Here is a 9779-nt window from a genome sequence, read left to right on the forward strand (position 1 = left end):
ATTCTCGACAGGAACAACTCGTACTCTGTTCTAGTGCATTTTGGAAAAAAATATACGAAAACTTGCAAAACATTAGCCTAACATTTTTCAAGTTTCAATCCATTCCGACCTACTCTGTCTCTGGCCAGAGGCACTAATCGACAGTTTAATTGCACTGGGGTGATAAATTATAACAAAACTTGACAATTATTTTTTGTTTTTGTTGTCAGACAAACAGTTTTTTTACTTCCCCTTTAATTTCTATAAAGACCGTTTATTAAATCCATTTGCAGCTGATATACAGGTGAATTACAGTACTAAATAAAGATACTTAAAATAAATTATAAATACAATAATAATCTATAAAACTAGAGATAAATCCAACTAAAAATTTAAATGTCACGGAATCTTGTGACCGTCGTGTCCTACATGTCAGACGGTCACAAAAAAGAACCTTTTTGCAAGCAATGTCTGATCTGAGTTTGTAACTGTGCCCAACAGGCAACCTAGACAATAAACAATCTAGACAATCGACAACAGGCAATCTAGACAATAAACAATCTAGACAATAAACAATCTAGACAATAAACAACTAATGGGATGATTGCCCCTTCCAAGCCTATTTAAACAGTCTCCACACGCACAGTTCCTCCGGCCTTTCATCTAGTATGGTAATTTGAGCAACTGACATGGCCTCGAAATAACTAACAGCAGGAAATATTATGCATAAGGCTCGGCCTTTTCTGTGAACTGAAGTCAGAAATAAGACAACTTGTCCTCGTAAAGAAAATGCCAGTAAATGCCAAGACGAAGATACCACGCAACATTCTTCCCGACGTCCAAATAAATGTCAATCTTGCCATATATAAGCATTTGCATGATCGTTCCAGATGAATTGTCAGCTGTGATTCCCTAAATAACAAAAATAATAATAAATAAACTGTTCGGATTGTCTGTCAATGGTAAATATTTTTCTGGCCCCCAATTGACAACCACTATTCAGACCATGTGACTTCGTTGACGTCAGCTGGAGATCAGTGTCAATCATGTCGCCTTGCTTGTGATAAGGGAGTTGTCCCCGAGTTGTTTTGCATTAGATCGTATAGCAACTGTGTCGAACGCGAAAGCAGATTTTCAAACTGATTAAGACATTACAGTTTCAGCTGTTCACCTGTTTAAATAATCTTCATCACAGGCTTTGTAACAATGAGGATGAAAATGATGAAGCTAACTATCATTTTGGCTGTCTACTTGGCAACTGTGGAAGTAGCATCTGCTGGTATGTATCTTGTAAACCGACTGTAAGGGTGTTGGCATACAGATTCTCTGCCCGTATTTGCAGTCAAGCCTCCTCCCCCAGCTTTCTGCCGGTGCTTTTGTGGAAAGAATGCATTCGGTCGTGTTTCTGCTCTTGTAAAGGCCCGTTCAGTGAAACGGTTTCAACATTTGCTTCAACATGCGTTCAACACTTTTTTAAACTAAATGTCGGGGGCGTTTGAACAGCTAGGTCGTTCAACATTGTTGAAAGTAAAAAAAAATGCCGGAAAGCTTGCTGAAAACGTGTTGAGTCAAATTTAAATTGGTTTAAACTTTCATTCAACATCGATTCAACATTTCCTTTGCTCTCGAAAACGTTTAATTGTGTTGAGGCCGTTTCAACACTCCGTTCAACATTTGCCCAACATCCGTTCAACTATTGTTGAATGAATGTCAGTCAAACGTTGAAACCGTTTAAACGGGCCTTATTTAGAGCCACTGTCTGTAAATATCGAGAATCGGGCGTTAATTTCAAATAACCTCTATAGGTGAGTTATTTTCGGAAATACTATTCAAAGGACCTGAAGCGCTTTAGGCTTTCGTAACACGAACGCATTAAAAGCTCTATTTGATTACCTTCACCCAAAAGCTTTAAAGATGATTTACTGGAAAGGAGAAAAACAAGCAAGTGGAGGGAAACCAAAAAGATATTCTCTCTCTCTCTCTCTTACTCTCTGAGTAAGCCTGACCCACCCAGAAAGTTAGGGCTGCCCTTGGGCTTCGTCGCCATTAGTGTTTAAATAATGATAATAATTTGCATTTGTAAACTTTTTTTATCGCAAAACAATAAAACTGGAACTAAACTGAAACTGATAGTCATGATGCGCCTAAGCTTGGCATTGCATGTGGGTGACCTTGCATTTATAGATTTGATACCTCCGAAGCTCTAGTAAGTTCCATTTTTACAACATGGATCAAACTAATAAATATGGAACTGTCGTGGCTTGTAGCATGGCCTTCAAGAGGACAAACAAAGAAAACTCTGCCTAAGTGCTTTGAGAAATTTTATACGAAAGTTAGGTGCATCATTGATTGTTCCGAAGTATTTATAGAAACCCCCTCAAACCTAGAAGTGCAAGCCGCATGCTGGTCTGATTACAAACATCATTGTACATTCACGTTTTTAATGGCCTGACTGTTATGGTGGCAGAGCTTCTGAGAAATTCATTGTAATGGAGAGCAAATTTATGAATCGCCTTGAACTTTATGATCAAGTGATGGCAGATAGGGGATTTAAGATCTGTGTTGACCTGGCAATGTTTCAAGCACCTTTAGCCATCCCTCCCAGTAGCTTTTGAAAACTTTCAAATGCCTTCTCATGACGTCAGCAATACGTCAAGAATTGCAAATGTCCCTATTTATGTTGAACAGGCCATTGGCCGGATCAAGAACTACCACATTTTAAGTACTGTTATGCCAATGAACAGTGTACCATTGTGCGATTCGACATAGTAAAAACATGTTGCTCTTTTTGTAACCCACGGTTTCTATATTGTTTTGTTAATTCTTGCCCCCAAAATTGGTAAAAATAATAATAATAATAATAATAATAATAATAATAATAATAATAATAATAATAATAATAATAATTTTAGAATAAAAATGAGCGACATAAAGCCCGTGAACGACGTTTCGATGACTTCATGTCATCATTATCAAGTTCGAAATACATGATAAAGTTAATTATGTATATATAGTAACAAAAGTGTGAATATATTCAGGGAATAAAGAAGGGAGTTGAAGTATTTAATTGTTATGTAAAAAGTTTGGCGCGAACTGAATCCGACTGCATGTTAAGTTTTGTTTAAATGATCTTGATAAACAGCATCTCGTAGATCAAGCAGTCAAACTTTTTGCGGCATTTCTTTAGAACGGTATTAAACTGGTCTTGTAGATTAGTTGCTTGCAGCTTATGTTCTTCTTTCAGGTGTTTATTAATAGCAGAATGTTTATGTTCAGCGATGCGTTGAAAGAGATGTCAGGATGTATATCCGATATAATCTGTATAGCACAGATCACATGAAAATTTATAAACAACGCAATGTTGGTTAATCAGGGGACGTTTGGCCTCCACCACTTTGAGATCATCAATAATTTTTCTGCTAGTAAACACTGGGCGCAAATCACCTCCAATTTTCTTGCTAAGTTCGCTGAGATCTTTTCGTACGGCGTCAGCCGATTTTTAGCAATTTCAGGCTGTGGTTTCGGGTTGTGGTTCGGAACCACAACCCGAAATTCTACTAGATCAGCCCATTAGAATTGTCTTGCCATTCAAAGATCAGAGATCGGCCGACGCTGTACGACCAGTTTACCTTTCTAAAGAATTGCCGCAAAAAGTGTGACTGCTTGATCTACGAGATGCTGTTTATCAGGAACATTTAACCAAAACTTTTAAAGCCCCTCAGGCTCAAGTAGTCTTTAAGTTCTCCCAAACTCTTTTGAACAAAGTTTGCGTACAAATCTTCACCAGCATCATTGTAGGCATGTTTGCTTTTACAACCTGCCATGAGAACTGTCTGGAAAGGCAGTCAGCCCTGGCCTTCAGGAGCAATCGGTCAATCAATCAATCAATCAATCACTCAATCGATCGATCGGTCAGTCAATCAGTCTATCAATCAATCAATCAATCAATCAATCAATCAATCAATCAATCAATCAATCAATCGGTCAGTCAATCAGTCAATCAATCAATCAATGATATGATTGTTAATTTTTTTGTAATAAATCAAAATAAATGGAATTTATGAGATCAAGGATTACTTTTGAAGACATGAAATTTCAAATACTAATCATTCACGATGTCCTATATAGTTTATGGCTTTTTCAAAGCTTTCCAAAGTCGAGATCAAGCAGAATAATCACCGTATCAAGATCAACAACGGCAACAAATATCCTACCATGCCATTGTTTGAGTCGCCTGGCGATAAATGTTTGACAACGCAAGTGAATAAATCATTTTCAATCAAAAACCTCTTTAGATCATTTGAGTGAAAAGATGTTATCCTTTATCTTGTTTTTAATGATATCTGTGGCTGCAAACAAGCAAAGTTGAACATAACGAACCCAATCAACAAATACGGCGTACAGAAATGGCGACAGGTCTAAGAGATCGAGTAGCTCGCCCAAATCGCCCAAATCTTCGGCAACGCAGGCAAAACAATTAGTTCAAGCCAAAATACCGGTCAGTTACCTTGAAGGACTCTTAAACTTGGAATATGGAATATGGGAATTATTGTCAGCCTTTGTAACCCCCCAAAAATATCGATTAACACAACCACGTCACCAGGCAAGATGGCGTCAGAAACCGTGAAAAGGACTTTTCAAACACAATGATATATTACAGTTCTAATTAGCTGTATAAAATTCGTACCTTTGACCACTACTGAAAAGATTGCTTAAAAAGGAAAGTCTTAACTGAATAATTATTATTATTGTTAAGACATGCTGAAACCAACATCTTTTAAAATAAAAAATGTTGCGTCTTTTCTAAAAATTAATATTATTAAAGTAGTGATATTATTATTTTCTGGTATTAGCGAAAGCTATTCAGGGCCGATTTGTTCAAAGTCCGATTAAGCTACTTCTGGGTAAACGTGAACTTTGGTTCGAGTATATTTACTAATCCGTAAGGATTCGTCCAAAAGATTTTTGTCCCTCAGTTTTGCCTTAGACTTTTCTTTACCATTAGATTAAAACGAGGCTTCAGAATCATCTTTAATGAGCGAGTTCTGTTGAAAACCTCGGTTAACTTTTAATCGTGGATTAGCGTTAATCGGCTTTCAAAGTATTCATTTCCACGGAACAACTGAAGTCATTGGTCAAGAGTTATAGTTATCACACGTTTCATTTTGAAGATCACAGTACGCAAACTGCAGGTCTAGGACTAGATTCCTAACCTTGTTCGACACTAGTACACCCCACTAATTTTAAAGTAGCTGGTTAGGATAGGAGTTTAAAGACTGTTCCGTGTGCCTCCTTTACCCTAGTGTGTGCCTCCTTTACCCTAGTGTATCAAGGGTGCTCGCGAACCGGAGCAGTATAAAATATAAGTGGTTGATTGCTTTCTCAATTCTCAGGTCCTGGAAAATGTGCTGGTCTTTGTTACGGCGATAGTCAAAGCTATGCAGACTGCAATGCCCAAAAGACGACCGAGCCCTGTGACAAGTCACACTGCTTTGAAGCCATTGGGAAATACATAGACCCTTACGATGGAACCCCCAAAATTGGATACATGAATGGATGTATTGACTGTGCAGGTAACTCAATTGCATAACAGTATAATTTCATTCTAAAACAAATGGCTCGTAAAATGGCTCGGGGAAACTAAGGTCGGAGGCTAGGCGGAATTTTTCCGGATCCGGCGTCCTTGACGGTACGAGTGTTTTTACGAGAGAACTTAAAACAACAACAGTGACAATGACAATAACAACAACAATAATGATTATATCCTTTTTTTTACTCCTAGGTTCACAGGTTCCGCTGTGCGCCCTGTGTAGCTTTTTAACTGATTTTAGCGTCCAGTTGAGAACTATGCTACCGTATGATTATAATAGTAATAATAATAATAATAATAATAATAATAATAATAATAATAATAATAATAATAATAATGATAATAATAAAGGGAACTGAGATATTCCAGAACCGTGCCACTTACGCTGTGAACCTCTTCTTTTTCTTCTTTTTTTTTTAGACAGGACGAAGACTTGCAACGATATTATAAAGGATATTGAACTCATTGAGAATGTTCACGTGACCTCGTGTGAGATTGAGTGCTGCACAACTGACATGTGTAACGTTGACCTGAAACCAACCTTATTAACACCTAAAGGCCATGGGTCCTCCATCAGTGGTAAACTAAGTTTAAAAATTACTCATTATGATAATGATGATGATGATGATCATCATCATTGTTGTTATTATTATTAGCAGTAGTTACAGTGGAAATACCTGGCGCGTTACGCGTATTTCTCCGAGAATAATTTTCCTTAATCTCGAACAAACCGCATTATTCCTTTCAAACCTACAATGTTGAATTGTTTATTGTAATCTTTCAACCGTAGCCTCATTTGAAATCTCGAATCTTATTAGATTATATGAAAATAGAGCCTAATATGGAAGTAGAACTGTTCGACAGTGATGGCTACCAGAGACTTTCATGGTGGTCAGGCTTACGAAGCAGGTCACGCGCTTTCCATCCCTGTAGGAGAACAGATTGTAAATATATACAAACAAACAAGTGAAATATCGTCAACTATCATATAGAAAAAAAATCTAAAAAACAACAGACGAAGGGAAAATTGCTGAACCAAAATGGCGCCAACGAAACTTCAGGCGTGAAAACCGGGTGACTTGATCCAATGAAGATTCGAGATTTCAACTGATGCTGCTGTTGAAAGATTACAATAATCAATAGAACATTTGCGAGTTGCTCTGAACCCCATTATGACAGCGAGGCTAAGTACAAAACTTTTCATATGAAAATTAGTTTTTTTTGCATATGAATGAAAACTTATTTTCATAATAAAAACTTTGCACTTAGCCTCGCTTTTACAATGAGGTTCAAAGCAACTCGGAAATGGCCTATTCAACGTTTCAAGTTTGAAACGATTAATTCAGTTCATTCAAGATTATTGAAAGTTATTATTGGATATTAATACATGCAACGCGCCAGGTATTTTCACTGCAAAATCCTCACAACACCTTCCTTAAAGTGTGAACATGGCAAAATTTGAATGAGCTCAGTGAAGAATTTAAAAATGTAAGCAATCTTTCAAGTATCACGTTAAATCATGCGGAAAGTTTCCAAAAAGTCAAAAGTTGTCAAGAGTCTGCTAACACATGACAATCCTGTCTGTTATTTGTGTCACAAATTAAGTTGAGGAGATGGGACACTTTACCAGTGACAGTAGAGGACTTAAGGGAGCAAGCCGGAAGGGTGGCCTTGATTGGTCACGTGATACATTGCCATAGAAACAGAAGTGTTAAAGTATCCATTTCAACATTTTAAAGTCCTTGGTCAAGTGTTGTTTTCACACGTTTCGTTTTGGAAATACATAGACGCAAACGATGGAACAAATATTGGATACATGAATGGATGCATTGACTGTGCAGGTAAGACAATTGCATAGCGGTAAAATTTCATTCTAAAAAAATAGATAGACCACAGTACGCAAACTGCAGGTCAGAAAATTTACAGGACTAGACTCCTTCCTCAACACGAATACTCCACACTATTTTGATTAGGATAGGTAGTTAAAGACTGTTCTGTGTGCCCCTCTCAGCTCTACCCTGGTGAATGATGGGTGCCCTAGAACCGGAGATATTAAAATAAAAAATGGTTGATTACTTTCTCACTTCTTAGGTCCGGGAAAATGTGCTGGCAATTGTTTCGGCGATAGTCAACGATATGCAGACTGCAATGGCCAAAACAAGACTGTGAACTGCGACAAGTCACACTGCTTTGAAGCCATTGGGAAATACACAGACCCAAACGATGGAACCGAAAAAACTGGATACATGAATGGATGCATTGACTGTGCAGGTGAGATTATGTCATAACAGTATAATTTCATTCTAAGACAAATGGCTCACAAAAGGACCAGGGAAACTAGGCTCGGAGGCTAGGTGGAATTTTTTTTGGATCCGGAGTCCTCGACGGTACGAATGTTTTGACGAGAGAATTTAAAACAACAACAGCAACAACAATATAGAACGAAAACCGTATTTCTTTTGTGCGTGTGTGTGTGTGTATATGTGAGGTACAAACAAACAAACGCCGCATCGCCCCTGTATTTGTCAATTTTTGTATTCTTAATATTGTAATCCTTAATAGAAATCAACAATAATAAAAAAGGGAACTGAGATATTCCAGAACCGTGCCAGAACTGTGACCTCTTGTCTATATCTTCTCTTTCTTCTTTTTTTTTCAGACAAGGCGAAGGCCCGCAGCGATATTATCAATGATATTAAACTCGTTGAGAATGTTCACGTGACCTCGTGTGAGATTGAGTGCTGCACAACTGACATGTGTAACGTTGACCTGAAACCAACCTTATTAACACCTAAAGGCCATGGGTCCTCCATCAGTGGTAAACTAAGTTTTGAAAATTACTGATTATTATTATTATTATTATTATTATTATTATTATTATTATTATTATTATTATTATTATTATTATTATTATTATTATTATTACAGTGGAAATACCTGGCGCGTTTCGCGTATTTCTCCGAGAATAACTTTCAGTAAACTTGAACAAACCGCATTATTCCTTTCAAACCTACAATGTTAAATTGTTGATTGTAATCTTTCAACCATAGCCTCATTTGAAATATCGAATCTTATTAAATTATATGAAAATAGAGCTTAATATGGAAGTAGAACCGTTCGGCAGTGATGGCTACCAGAGACGTTCATGGTGGTCAGGCTTACGAAGCAGGTCAAGCGCTTTCCATTCCAGTTGGAGAAAAGATTGTAAATATATACAAACAAACAAGTGCAATATCATCAACTATCATAGAAAAAACAACAACAACAGACGAAGGGAAAATTGCTGAACCAAAATGGCGCCAACGAGACTTCGGGCGTGATTACTGGGTGAATTGATCCAATGAAGATTCGAGATTTTAACTGATGCTGCTGTTGACAGATTACAATAATCAATTAAACGTTGCAAGTTTGAAATGATTAATTCAGTTCATTCGAGATTATTGAAAGTTATTATTGGACATTAATACGTGCAACGCGCCAGGTATTTTCACTGCAAAATCCTCACTGGCAACACCTTCCTTTAATTGTGAACATGGGAAAATTTGAATGAGCTCACTGAAGAATTAAAAAATGTAAGCAATCTTTCAGTATCACGTTAAATCATGCGGAAAGTTTCCAAAAAATGGCTCTTTGTTTAATGTCAACAGTCTGCTGATAGATGACAATCCTGTCTGTTATTTGTGTCACAAATTAAGTTGAGGAGATGGGACACTTTACCAGTGTCAGTAGAGGACTTAAAGGAGCAAGCCGGAAGGGTAACCTTGATTGGTCACGTGAGACATTGCCATAGAAACAGAAGTGTTAAAATATCCATTTCAACATTTCAAAGCCTCGGTCAAGTGTTATAGTTTTCACACGTTTCGCTTTGAAGATAGACCACAATACGCAAACTGCAGGTCAGAAAATTTAAAGGACTAGACTCCTTCCTCGACAGGGGTACACCCCACTATTTTTAAAGTATAGCTGATTTGGATAGGTGGTTAAAGACTGTTGTGTGCCCCTCTCTACCCTGGTGTATGATGGATGCCCGAGAACCGAAGATATTAAAATAAAAAGTGGTTGATTACTTTATCAATTGTTAGGTCCTGGAAAATGTGCTGGCAATTGTTTCGGCGATAGTCAAAGCTATGCAGACTGCAATGCCCAAAACAAGACTGTGAACTGCGGCAAGTCACACTGCTTTGAAGCCATTGGGAAATACATAGACCCA

Source organism: Pavona decussata, unplaced genomic scaffold, assembly GCF_977016875.1.
Source record: "Pavona decussata unplaced genomic scaffold, jaPavDecu1.1 SCAFFOLD_21, whole genome shotgun sequence".
NCBI classification, from domain to species: Eukaryota; Metazoa; Cnidaria; class Anthozoa; order Scleractinia; family Agariciidae; genus Pavona; species Pavona decussata.